Source organism: Sorex fumeus, unplaced genomic scaffold, assembly GCF_029834395.1.
Source record: "Sorex fumeus unplaced genomic scaffold, SorFum_2.1 ptg000128l, whole genome shotgun sequence".
Classification (NCBI taxonomy): Eukaryota; Metazoa; Chordata; class Mammalia; order Eulipotyphla; family Soricidae; genus Sorex; species Sorex fumeus.
In genome coordinates, this window is record NW_026606185.1 from 29,860,278 (window position 1) to 29,875,230 (window position 14,953).

Here is a 14,953-nt window from a genome sequence, read left to right on the forward strand (position 1 = left end):
TGACCTAATTCTCCATAATGGGTTGTGATTTTAAAATGAATTTGGTACATTAATATGTTGGTCAAATTAAGCCAACTGGGCAGATCAAAGGCATTCTGCTTAAGCACCAAGTTCTGCTTGCAAAAGATTAATGGGACCACACTACAGGCTCTGGACCACTATACCTCAACATTGCATCTCACCAACAACTTAAGAGACAAGTCTCCCTTGCTGTAAAGTTCTTTGCTGTTTAAAATTTTGGAAACAGTTTTAAATCATTGACTCATTTTGCACCACAAAGGCTGTTTCTCTGAATAGTATGGAAGACTTGCCTTTGAGCTCTACTAAATGGGGTAGTACGGATTCTAAAGCCCCAAGTGTTAACATGCCCACTAGCCTAATCACCAAAATAATGTTCTGTTCTCTTAATGACTGAAAACACATATTTCAAATTCTAAAGAACCTTCAAGATATGACTTTGACAAGCATAAAGTCAATTTTATTTTATTTAAGATCATTTACTTTTCTCCTAAAGCCACCAGTGACGAAGTTCTAAAGTGTATTACCAAAATAGAATTAAATTTATCCCCTAAAACATATAGCTTATCAACATGCTGATTTTGATCTGTGGACTGCAAAATGGGAATATTTAACCACCTTATATTTTATATACTCAACATTGGTACCCGTCCATATTTACTTTGGCACCTATGTCTAAGGAAACACAAATGCACTTCAGTGAATATCAAGGAAGGGAGGCACAGGAGATCAAAGTTACTGGGAACTCGTAGGTACTCTTCCTTTGGAGTCTGGCCTGGGCCTGTGATTCGTTTTAACAAAAAGAATGTTGCTTTGGAAGCTGCATGACTCATGAAGCTAGATCATAAAGAACTTTTACTGTTTTCCCCTGAGCTTTTTGACTCTTGTCCTGGGGATAGTCCCTTCTGAAGTTCAACTGCTATGAAGAGATCCAGTCATTGGGAAGCTCCAGCATACCAGTCATCAGCAGCCAGTCCTAGCTGTGCTTCCTGCCATGAAAGATCCCATCTTGGATGTACTGAACCAGTGAATCTCTGAATCTTTGTGACACTAGCTCCTATTACAGAGAACAGAGCAACCATTTAGTCATTACACAAGATGATAAACAATACAAGACAATATTTTCAGATATCAAATTTTGGGGTAGTTTATTTCATGGCAACAGATAATCAAAATAATACAATAATATATATGTATATATATATATATATATATAACTATGCTGTAAGGGAAAAATGGGGACTACTACAAAGAGAAGGACTAGAGGAGAACTAAAGATGAGGATGAAGGAACTATGATGACTGGGACTACGACCAAAACTATAACTATGATTATGCTATAAGGGAGAGATCAGACTATTCTGGGGAGAAGAGAGAAATAAACTGACTACCAATAAACCTGGGGACCTGTTTCTTTGTTCCCCCAGTCTTTTGTCCGTCTGTCTCTGTGAGCAGCCAGGGGAATGGCTCTCCATTATCAAAAGGTTGAGTCCCCTGTGCCGCCCCCCCCCCCGCCCCGCCCCACACTTTTCATTTGAAACTCACAAGGGAGCCATATGTACATATGTAGTACCAGGGATTGGATTGAACTGGGTTTGATTATGTGTAGGGAAAGTGCCTTAGCCCCTGTACTTTCTCTCTCTCTTGCTCTCTAGCCAACTTGTCTTGGTTCAGTGTGAGGGCCAGTGAACAGTGGATTCGATGCTTCAGGGCGGGTCTTCAAATAACATAAACTTTTTTTATTTTTTTGTCAAGAATTGAATGAAATAGGGTCCAGAGAGAACTCATTAGGCTGAATGCATGCTTTGCATCCTGGAGGCCCAGATTTGATTCACACACTGAATGGTCCCCTTAGCATGGCCAGGAGTGATGCTAAGCACTGCTGGGTGTGACCCCAAAATAAAACAGTAGTTTAGCTTGATACATTACAGATTTGGGCTGGAGTGATAGCACAGTGGGTGGGGCGTTTGCCTTGCACGTGGCTGACCCGGGTTTGATTCCTCCATCCCTCTCGGAGAGCCCGGCAAGCTACCGAGAATATCCCGCCCGCACCGCAGAGCCTGGCAAGCTCCCCGTGGCGTATTCGATATGTCAAAAACAGTAACAACAAATCTCACAATGGAGACGTTACTGGTGCCTGCTCGAGCAAATCGATGAACAACCGGAGGACAGTGCTACAGTGCATAATGAATATAAATCAACACAAAATACAGATTCTTACTTTACCTTCTATGTGAATAATATTCATTAACTCCTTTTCTTCATCTTTGTTCTGCTCTCCAAACCTTACAAATCTTACCTACCCTTTAGGCTTTCATCTCCAAGGAATATGTTCCCATTTTCTCAGTTCTCAGTATTTTCTTTCTGACTCTCTTTACGGGTCATTCTCTGAATTATTTATTTGATTCCGTTATTTAAAAAAAGTTTTGTTGAGGGCTGGAGAGATAGTACAGCAGGTAAAGTGCTTGCCTTGCATTTTGCCACCCCTGTTTCATTGTTGGCACCACATATGGTCTCCTGAGCACTGACAGAAGTGATCCCTGAGCATTGAAGTAGGAACAAACCCTTAGCACTCGGTTTGGCCCAACCTCCTTCCCAAAGTCTTATAGAAGTATAATTGATAATAAGTTGTATATATTTAGAGTGTACAATTTAATTTTTTTCACATGCACATACTCATGAAATCATCATTACAGTTAAGGTAATGAACATATTCATCACCTCACAACGTTTCTTCATGACCCCTCTATAATCTCATCTTCACACCTATCTCCCCACATCTTTCTGTAACCATATATTAATTTGCATTTCCTAGAGATTTATATTAATGGAATCATAAAGTATTTTCTTTTTGAATCTGACATCTTTCACTTTGATTATTTTTGAATTAAAATAGAAATCCATCTATTATATCATTAATTGATTTTTAAACATTTATTTTTAAAAAGTTGGCAGTATTTCACTGCATTTGAGAAAAAATAATTTGTTTCTTCATTTACCTTTGATTACAAATAGGTTATTTCTAGTTTGAGGCTTTAATAAATAAAACTATGAACACTCATACAAAGTCTTCATATAAATATATACTTTATTTTGTCTTTGGTAATTATCTAGGAATATAATGGCTATATCATACCATAGTGAAAGTTTAGCTTTTAAAGAAATTGCCAAATTATTTTGACGAATGGCAACTCCAAGCTACATTTCTACCAACATTGAAGGTTTCAGTTTCTGCACATTCCTGCCAATATTTGGTATGATCAATCTTTCAAATTTTAACCATTGTAATAGATGCCTAGTGGTATCTGATTATGGTGTGAGGTTCTTGGGTCTATACCATAACTCTCACTGTTTGGAGGTAGTTTGTGGTAATGTTCAGGTGACCATGTGATGCAGGGGAACAAACCCAGGGCCTCCTCTATGCAAAGCATATGTTCAACCCATTGAGCAATCTCTCTGGCCCTTGATTATAGTTTTAATTTGCATTTCTCTACTACTGAAAGATTTTGACTATCTTTTCATACACTTATTTATCATCTGAATATTTTCCTTGATTTTGTTCAGCTCTTGTGTCTATTATTTGGAGGCTGTATCCATACTATCACTGTCACTGTCCTTCTGTTGTTCATCGAGTTGCTCGAGCAGGCTCAGTAATGTCTCCATTGAGACACTTGTTACTGTGTTTGGCATACTGAATACGTCACGGGTAGCTTGCCAGGCTTTGCCGTGCGGGCAAGATACTTTCGGTAGCTTGCTGGGCTCTCTGAGAAGGGCGGAGGAATTGAACCCGGGCCGGTCAGGTGGGCCGTGTGCAAGGCAAATGCCCTATCGCTGTGCTATCACTCCAGCCCTACTGTCAAGTTTTGTGAAATATTTCTATATTCTGAATACAGGTCCTTTAGCAGACACATATTGCAGTATTAAATTACTGTAAATAATTTTTAAAATTCAGCTGTTGTTTTAAAGATTAGAACATTAAATTTTTTCCTCAAGTTGGCTGTATTGATTTACTCTTTAATGAAATGAGCTTCTGGTGTCATATCAAAGAAGCCATTCCTGCCCTAAGGTCACTGTGATTTTCTCCTGTTTCTTCCTAGATGTTTTATAGTTTTAAGTTTCTTATCTACTAGGGCAATTCATTTGAATTACTTTTTATATAGTCTGTATCTAAAGTTTCATTTCTTTTTGGATAGGAATATGATTTATTTTAGCCCTGTTGTTATAAAGACTATATTTTCACATTGAAATGTCTTTCTATCTTTGTCAACCACCAGTTGTACAAATATATGAGTGCCTATCTCTGGACTTGACAAGAAAGCTCTGTCATCTTATCTTTGTTCTTTTGTAGTTAACATGTCTTTTTCCCCACTCTGGCTTCTGGCTTCTTTTAAGATGTTCTCTTTATAACTGACTTGAACAGTTTGATAGGACATGTACTGATATAGTTTTGTTCATGTTTCTTGTGTTTGAGGTTCACTGATCTATTTGAATCACGGATTTATGGTTTTCATTGATTTTGCAAAGTTTTTGATCGTTGTTTCTTAAACTGTGATGTATTCTATATGCCAAAAACAGTAACAACAAGTCTGACAATTTGTTGTGAGATGTTACTGGTGCCCGCTCGAGCAAATCAATGAACAACGGGAGGACAGTGCAGTGCAGTGCAGTTTCTTAAACTATATTTTTATTCAATTATTTTTTCCTTACAGGTCTACTTGGCCTCCTGAAGCAAAATATTTCACTAATGCTTTTGTTCAATTTTTTTCAGGTGTGGAGGTGGGCGACGCCCAGCACTATTTTGGGATTGCACATGATTCTGTGCTCAGGGATCTCTCCTGACAAGCTCAGGTGACCATATGTAGTGCTGGGAGCACAAGGAACAATGTAAGGTAGTATAAACTTATCCTTTATACTATCTCTCCAGGTCCCTATTATTTTTTAAAATGAATTTTTCTGTATTTCATTTTGAATAAATTACTTTTGGACGGGTTATGTTTTCTAAGATATTATTCTTTTATTCTACAGCATCTAAGATTAATTTATTAATCCCATCCAGCATATTTTCACTTCAGAAATTATTCATTTCTGTATATTTGATATGGATTCTTTTTAGTGAGACAAAAGTTTTATTTAAGGAAATATACTTAGAGAAGTGTGAGGGGAGACACACATACCTCTCTATGGAATATATTCAAAGAATATATTCAAGAAAGAACAGAGGCTTCTCCAGAGGGGAAAAGGTGAGATTGTTTTATAATATCTCCCATATCTCAACTTTCTGGACACATGAAAAGAGTTATGAAAATTCTTATCAATGGCAGTACCTACTCATTTACTCTATCTGTTTATTCTGGGTGTGATGGACCATTTCTTTCACTATACTTTATTATTTGCTGCTCCTTTGTAGACCAGGTAATATCTCACTAGATGCCAGACATTGTGAAGTTATCCTGTTGGGTGTTGGATATTTTGTATTTCTGTATTATTGAGCTTTGTTCTGGGGTGCAGTTCACTTATTTGGAAAGAGCCAGACTCATTTGAGCCTCTGTGTGTGTGTTTGTGTGTGTGTGTGAGAGAGAGAGAGAGAGAGAGAGAGAGAGAGAGAGAGAGAGAGAGAGAGAGAGAGAGAACAGATACAGAGACAGACAGGCAGACAGACAGAGACAGAGAGGCGGAAAGGGATAGGATGGGCCACACCCAGTGGTGCTCAGGGCTTACTACCTGTCTCTGTGTTCAGCTCTGGCAGTGTCTGGAGGTCTATACACAGTGCTGGGGATCAAAATGAAACTGACCTAATCCAAAACAAGTACTTTAACCCCATTCCCTTGCTTTTATGGCAAGTGTTCAGGCTAATTATTCACCGTGGCTGAAGCCAGACTTTCCTTAGTAACTTACCCAGTGCCCCATGAATTATGAGTTTTTCCAATTTGACTGGAGGGAACAGGCCCTGTTCCAGGAGCTCCCTGAAGTTTCCCACTGTTCCTCCTCAGGTACACACGCTGATACTGTCCTGAGAGCAATGCAGAAACATGGGTGCATCTCGGGGCTCGTCTGTGCAGAGCTCTCTGTCTCCTGTTCTGTCTTGCAAATTCTTCCAGCCTTTGTGTCCCTGGGCTCATGAGAATATCAGGTTCTTCCTGGGGCTTCTCCCTATTAGAGCTTGCATTATATTCTTTTCAAATAGTAAGTTGAAGTCCCACCCTCTGTACTTCTGTGTGCCCTTACTTGGAGACAGGGTCTTTAAAACCCTGGCCAAGTTAAAAAGGAGTGAACAGGGCCCATAGCCAAAGAGTATCTTCTTTGTAGTCAGGAGACCCAGGGCTCAACCCCTGGGCACTGACCCGGGAGTAAATTCTGAGAACCATTGAGTATAGCCCTGAAGTCAAAAAACATTGATCAGACTGGTGTCTTTATAAAGACGTTTAAAGTTAATTTGAACACAGACACAAAGAGAAGTAGAATACCACTTGCAAGCCAGGAGAGATGTTGGAGGCCATCAGAAGCTAGGAAAGATGGGGCTGATTTTTCCAATGTTCTCAGAAGGAATCAACACTGCCTACACATGATATCAGACTTTGCACCCTTAGAACCCCGGTCAGCCTATTTCTATGTATACTATCTGTTTGTGATGCTTTGTTTTGGCTGCCCAAAAATACATACTTCTCACTTGCAAAGCAGCCTGGGAACTTTCAGATTATGTGTAAAAAGGGACAAGTGTCAAACTTACTGACTTTTGTCCCCAGTTCTAAGGATATAGCCCTTGATTGTCTGATAGCCAGTACCTTAAACATCAGTATCTCTGCTCTGCAGTGGCATTTGTGCCAGGTGAAGGGGTACCTGGCCCTGTGATTCCATCTTGGCAGAAAGCAGTAGTCCTTACTCCTTTAATTCATCACTGGGTGGTGTCCATTTACTATATGCTTGGGTCTATGTCTCGGCTGTAGTAGGCCCCATCTACTGGCTGTGACACCTGGCTGATGTCCTACACGCAGCAGACAGAGGACTGTCTATGGTGAAAAATCAATGGCTGTGCAATCGCCTCCTCACCTAGGGATTTTTAGCCGAAGGAAAATAGTCTGAGGGGCTGGAGTGATAGCACAGTAGATAGGGTGTTTGCCTTGCACTTGGCTGACCTGGGTTCAATTCCCAGCATCCCATATGGTCCCCCATATGAGTACATATGAGTACCATCAGGAGTAATTCCTGAGTGCAGAGCCAGGAGTAACTCTTGTGTATCCCTGGGTGTGACTCAAAAAGCAAAAAGAAAAACCAAAGAAAAATAGCCTGAAAGAAAAACATTTTTGTTCCTATCTTGCTTTTAAATAAGTAACATTGTTTTTCCTTTTTATATTTAACAGTCACATGCTTAACAGAGTAGAGTGGTACAAGAAATTGTGGGACTCAAACCACCCAGACTGGGAAGTAAAGTCAAGTCTAAGCTGTCATTTTTGTTTGTCTCTTCTCTTGACTCTTTTCAAAGGATATCTCTGTATCATTGTCATCCTGTTGTTCATCAATTTGCTCAAGCGGGCACCAGTAACGTCTCCATTCGTCCCAGCCCTGAGATTTTAGCAGCCTCTCCATACTTGTCCTTCCCAATGTGCCATATTAGAGGCTCTTTCAGGGTTAGGGGGACGAGACCCGTTATTGTTACTGTTTTTGGCATATCAAATACACCACAGGTAGCTTGCCAGGCTCTGCTGAGCGGGCGGGATACTCTCGGTAGCTTGCTGGGTTCTCTGAGAGGGACGGAGAATGTATATAAGAGAATACAAGCAAGTATGTTAAAATCAAACACATTTGTGCTGCTTTAGGTACATCAGTGGGCTAGACTATAAGAGGATATAGCCATATTTAATACCCAGGCTTTCCTTGTCAGAGGACATCAGAGGAATAACATGGAATCATGTGTTTGGGTTTCATTCTGGAGATTCAGATTCATTCCATCCAAGGAGCCAAAGAGATAGTACAGCATGTAGGGCTTTGCCTTGTATGTGGCTGACCCAGGATTCCTAGAACCCATATGTTCCCCAGGCCCTGCCAGGGGTGATCTCTGAATGCAGAGCCCTGAATACCAGCAGTGGATGTGGACCAAAAACTAAAAGATAGATAGATGGATAGATAGACATACAGCTGTTTATAATTTATCTGCTGCTTGACTAAAATACAAGACAACAGAAACATCTTCACAGCAACTTGAACAGTGCCCAATCTACAATACATATCCAACAAATATTTGTTGAATGAATGAACAAGTACTTGCGGACTTAGGACTGTCTGCAAAGAATGTGTGATAGGAGGGACAACACTATGGCTCATGCCAGTCCCTGCTTCCAAGGAGTTCACCTACTAGGAGGCCAAGAGGTACAGAAATCTGGGACTCTGCCACAGGGCAGAAGGGATTCAGTGATGTCTTTTGAAGCACAAGGGAGGAGAGATGGAGAGAGGTGTCACCAGTGACATTGACCTTCCATAGAGATATGATGGGGAGATCAGCAGGGGCAGTGCTGTGCTGCATCTGAAAAGACACCCACACAGCAGGAACAGCAGGTGATGTGAGGATGGAGGTTTGGGGATTTGGTCCCATGATCAGGGCAAGAAAAGGTTTTTATAAGTGATCTTAAAAAAAAGAAGATAATATTTTACTATAGATTTTAATATATATTCATAAAATACAATAATAAAGCCAATTAGATAAAATCTAAGCATAAAATCTGTTATCATTATGAATATATTATTTTTATTATTACTGGGTTTTGAGCCAACTCTGGTGTTCAAGGGATATTCTGGGCTCTGTGCAGAGGGATCATGTCCAGGGATTGAACCTGAGTTTTCTACATGCAACGCATACAGTCCAATTCTTGAGCTTTATCCTTGACCACAAGATGGTATTTTAATTTGGGGGAGGGGGGTTGTTTTTGTTTTGGGGCCATGTCCTGCAGTGCTCAGGGCTTACTCCTGCTCCACATTCAGGGACCACTCCTGATGGGGTTCAAGGGACTGTGTGTTGTGCCAAGGGTTGAACTCAGGTCAGCTGTGTGTGAGGCAAGCTCCTTAGCCACTACACTATCTCTCTGGCCCAAGGTGGTATTTTAAAACGAGTTCAGAAAACAGGATGCTTATCATTATGCCATTGAACATAAACTTATTACGTGTTCCCTTAAGCATATGTACAGATGCTTTTCTGTGAACAATTATATGTCATGAAATCTTGTACCACTATCAGAGTCAAGAGCTCCCTCTGACAATTTGCTCTTTCATCAACTCTTCATTTACATTTCTTTAGAAAAGTAAATCTAGAGGTTTTTTTGGGGGGCGGGGGGTTTGGGTCACACCTGGTGATTCACAAGGATTACTCCTGGCTCTGCACTCAGGAATTACTCCTGGCGATGCTCAGGGGACCATATGGGATGCTGGGAATCAAACACAGATTGGCCGCGTGCAAGGCAAACACCCTATCCGCTGTGCTATTTCTCCAGCCCCTAGAGATTTCTTGATTATTCTGGATTGGATATCACATGCAAAATAAAACCCAAGCCAAGCCATCAGTATTAGGAAGGAAAAGTGAAACATAATATAAATTATAGCATTCTCCCTACTGAGCAGCAAAATATTATAGACAATGAAAACCTTATAAGCATTCAAGTATTATTAACAAATTCTTATCATATCCCACCCCTCTTTTTCTTCTCATCCAGCTCAAACCAATTGCACATTTTATAGGTGAAACACATGTCCACCCAGTTATAATGACTGGGCCAGTGGCTTCCAGCTACTCAGCGGCTGAACCAAACACATGAGTCAGGTTATCACCTTTCCTGCCCTCTCATCTTGGTGGCATGAGCAAGCTACGGCAGAGATGCTGGGAACCACAGGCTTGATGTGAATATGCTAGTTTGTCAGTTTTACTCTCTTTTGAGGTGAGAAAAAGCTAAATAATTTAAGAAATAAGTCACAGCAAGCCTTTTAATGTCAAAATGAGAACTTAGTAGGAATGCAAACATCTATGCTAACTCCATATTTAAAGCAGGGCTATGAGATGTCAGTCAAAGCAATGTCTGCTTGGTGAAGTCTCTAAGCTTAGTACTCTGCTCCTTTAAAGTGCTGATCACTTAAGAAGTTTGAGATACATTCTTCACTTACCATCAGAGAAAGGCAAATCAAATGAGATATCACTCCACACCAGTGAGACTAACACACATTACCAAAACATGGAAACAACCAGTGTTGATATATATGGTTGTGGGGAGAAAAGGAACCCTCATCCACTGCTGGCGAGAATATTGACTAGATAAACCTTTATTCACTAGGCCCTCCCGTTGATCGTCGATTTGCTCGAGCGGGCCCAGTAACGTCTCCATTGGAGACTTTGTTGTTACTGTGTCTGGCATATCGAATACTCTCGGTAGCTTGCCGGGCTCTCCGAGAGGGGCGGAGGAATCGAACTCGGGTCGGCCATGGTGGCCGCTTGTAAGGCGAACGCCCTACCCGCTGCGCTAGATAAATGTGAATATGGACATGTCTCTCCAAAACTAAGATTTGAGCTTCATATGACCCAGCAATTCTACTTCTGAGCATCTACCCAAGGGCCAAAACCCCACTATATTGAAAAGACATTTGTGCTCCTATGTTCACTGCAGCACTATTCACAATAGCCAAGATCTGGAAACAATCCAAATGCCTGTGAACAGATGACTGGATAAAGAAACTATGGTATCTATACACAATGTGATACTGCTTGGCTATAATAAAAGATAAAATCCTGATTGCTTTCTCCCCCAGCACTTGAGGCAGGCTAGCACTTTCTATCATTTGGAAGCTGGAAAGAGTGTAACCTGACTCACAGGTTTGGATCAGCTGCTGAGCAGCTGGAATTGGGATACAGAAGGGACCATTATGACAAGGACAGTTGGAAATGATCACTCTGGACAGAAGTTACATGCTGAGAATAGGTAAAGGAGCAAACATGATAATCTGTCAGTATCAGTGTTGCAAGATCACTGTGGGTGATTTTAATGCCAAGATAGGACCGAGAAGATCAGCCGAAGAACTTCACATCGGGACCCATGGCCTAGAATGGAACGAAAAGGGTGAGAGACTGTCTGAGTTCATCATGTTGACCAAGACCATCCATGGTAACTCAAGATTCCAGAAGGCCGAATCTAAACATTGGACATGGGAGTCTCCCAGTGGATGATTCCATAACGAAATAGACCACATCATATTCAATCGATGGTTTTGCCTGACCGATGTCACTGTTGTCTCAAAATTCCAAATGGGATCGGACCACCGTCTCCTTCATGCAAAATTCTACTTCACAGAGCGGGGAGAAAGGGCTGCAAAGTTTAAAAAGAGAACTCCCAGAACGACCACCAACTGGGAGGTCTTTGGCACTATTGCGGCAACATGGGAAGATGCCATTGTTGACAACATTGACGAGAAATACGATCGACTGGTTCAGCACCTCCATGATTGTGTGAAGAATGCCAGAGAGAGATAGCCACAAAAAAATGCCTGTCTTCGAAAACTCTTGAGCTTATTCGCCAACGTGGTTTGGCGCATGCCTCAGGCAACCGCAAGCGAAAGTCAGAGCTCGCAAAGCAGTGCAGAGATGCAATCAAGGAAGACCTCAAAGAGGGAAGAGCAGAAGTGCTGGTAGATGTTGTAGAAGCCGGGAAAAGTATTCGTAACGCCCGCTTGTCCTTTGCCAACTACAAGACCAAGATGACTGCCCTCTGACGTCCTGATGGATCTATCACATCTTCCAGAATGGCAATGGAGAAGATTATCCATGACTTCTACTCAAATATCTTTGATAGCCATGTCCACCTGCCGACATACCAAATTCCACAGGATGGATATGTCATTCCCAATGTTCTCCCTTCCGAAATCTGACATGCCATTTTGTCAGTAAAGAAACGAACAGCACCCGGCCCAGACAAGGTCAGACCTGAACACCTGAAGAACCTGCCATCAGTACTCAACAATACGCTGGCTCGGCTCTTCACACGCTACCTGTCTGAATGCAAGGTTCTGTCCCAATGGAAAACCAGCGGGACTGTACAACTGTACAAGAAGGGAGACATCCATGACATTGGCAACTATCGCCCGGTCTGCCTATTGTCTGTCATCTACAAGTTGTTCACTCGAGTCATCCTGAATAGGATTGGCAGAACACTAGATGAAGAACAACCATGCGAGCAAGCCGAGTTCTGCAAAGGATTCAGCACCATTGACCATATCCACACGATAACCAAGCTCATTGAGGTTTCTTGGGAGTTCAAGATGCCGCTCTGTCTAACGTTCATTGATTTAAAAAAGGCCTTTGATTCTGTTGAGACGGAAGCGGTCATTGAAGCCCTAGCCAATCAAGGCATTCAAACTCAATACATCAGGATCCTCTGTGAGCTGTATTGCGGATTCACTACCAGGATCTCACCATTCTACAAAGAAGTAATCATTGATGTCAAGAGAGGGGTTCTTCAGGGTGATACCATTTCACCGAAACTCTTCAGTGCCACCCTCGAAAACATCATGCGACGACTGGAATGGGAAGAAGTGGGAGTGAAGATAGATGGTCGGCAACTACACCACCTCCGCTTTGCTGATGACATTGTTTTAATAACACCAAACATTAGCCAAGCAGCACAAATGCTGGCTGACTTCGACCGTGAGTGTGGAAAGGTCAGACTACAGCTGAATCTTACAAAGACAATGTTTATGAGAAACAGCCTCGTTCCTGACACCCCATTCACTCTCATCGGAACGACCATCTCCGAATGCAACAGCTATGTGTACCTAGGTCGAGAGGTCAACATGACAAATGACCTGGCACCCAAGCTGCGCAGGAGGAAGAGAGTGGCTTGGAACGCCTTCAAGAGCATCGAAGAAATAGCTAAGAGGACGAAGAACCTCCGACTCTGGGCACATCTCTTTGATTCCACTGTTCTTCCTGCATTAACATATGCCTCAGAGACCTGGGCCCTATGCAAACAGGATGAGAATGCTATTCGGGTCTCCCAAAGAGGAATTGAAAGATCTATGCTTGGAATATCATGTTTCACTCAAATGAGAGAAAGAATCCGGAGTTCTGACTTCCGTCAACCAACGATCAAGAATCAGGGACGCTGTCTCATTTGCCAAGGTGTCAAAAATCAGATGGGCTAGTCATGTAATGAGATTTAGAGATGACCGCTGGACTAGACTGGATTCCACGGGATGTCAAAAGACCGTGTGGCCGCCCACCTACCAGATGGTCAGACTTCTTCATCAAGATCATGAACAATCAGTTTGAGGCTCTTCGTGTTCCTAGAACAAACAGATGCCATTGGGCTACACTAGCACGCGACAGGGACAAATGGAGATGTTACTGGTACCTGCTCGAGGAAATTGACGATTAACGGGAAGTCAAGTGAACAAGTGATCAGTGTTGCAGACCATAGTGGAGAGAGAGAGAGAGGGAGAGAGAGAGAGAGAGAGAAAGGAAGTGGGAGAGAGGGGGAGAAAGAGAGAGAGGGAGAAAGGGAGAGAGAAGGAAAATGCCTGCCATAGAGGCAGGCTAGGGGAGGAGAGGTGGCAGGCGGGAAACTGGGGACATTGGTGCGGGAAAATGGACACTGGTGGAGGGATGGATGTTGGATCATTGTATGACTGAAACACGACCATGATCAGCTTTGGGATACATGATGACTCATAAAAAATTTTTTTAACGATAAAATTATCCAATTTGTCACTACTTGAAAGTAAGGTAAAAAAAAGGTAAAGGCCCTCCCGTTGTTCATCGATTTGCTTGAGCGGGCCCAGTAACATCACCATTGGAGACTTTGTTGTTACTGTGTTTGGCATATCGAATATGTCATGGGGAGCTGGCAAGCTACCGAGAGTATTCAATATGCCAAACACAGTAACAACTTGAAAGTAACTAGAAGTTATCATGCTGAGTAAAGTCAGCCAGAAAGGAGTGTGTGTGTGTGTGTGTGTGTGTGTGTGTGTGTGTGTGTGTGTGTGTGTAGAGGGAAAGAGAGAGGGAGAAGGAGAGATACACGGTGATCTCTCTCATATGTGAAATGTAAAGAAACATAGTAAGGGAATAAATGGTCAAAGACAACAGAGCCTGAGAACAGTTTTATGGTTGAGTATTGGAGGGGAACGTGCTGGTATTGGAACACTGTATGCATTAAACCCTACCAGTAACACTACTACAAACCACTATAAACCATGATGTTTCAAAGAAAGAAAATTTTGTTAAAGTTTGAGATACAGTGGTTTGTGCCATTGTGATTGGGTAGTGAATGCTTCCTCACCAATTTTAAATGGGGAGTGTCCTAGTAAATGAAAACCAAAGCACATACTGAGAAAAGAATTTTTACTCTAAGAAACAGTATAGCACTAGCCTGTAAAAATAGGTATGGACATCACTGGTGCTCTAATATAATAAATATATATATGATTTATTTAAAAAAAAACTTCCCTGGGGGTCAGAGTAATAGTACAGCAGTTGCACGTTGCTGATCCAGGTTCGATCCCCAGCATCCTATATGGTCCTCCAGTACTGCCAAGAACAACCCCTGAGCATCACCAGGTATAAACTTCCCAAGAAACCCAACAACTTTCCTGCTCCTCCCTCTTTTCCTGGTTGAAACTCAGGTGCTGAGTTGGAGTTACTCATAGTCTATGGTGCATGGCTCATCATCTTGGATCTGTGCCAAGATGCCTCTGCAATGAGTGATTCACCTATTGATCAAGTATCTTTTATTTCCATTTCACTCCACCAGATGTTTCTTGGTTTAAAGGTATCTTTAAGACACCTTATTGTATAAGTTCTTGCCACATGGAATGCTATTTTATATGTCTGTCTTCTTTCACTCTGTAAGCACATCCATTATATTATGTTCACATCTAGACCATTACTTCCAATGGAGCCTAGCACACCAAGA

General features: G+C 41.8%; 1 protein-coding gene across 2 annotated transcripts in view; it reads right to left on the minus strand.

The window, feature by feature from the left end:
• KCTD1 (potassium channel tetramerization domain containing 1) overlaps positions 1 to 14,953 on the minus strand; it is a 206,032-nt gene that overhangs the window by 157,403 nt on the left and 33,676 nt on the right. The gene's annotated exons all lie outside the window — the stretch shown is intronic.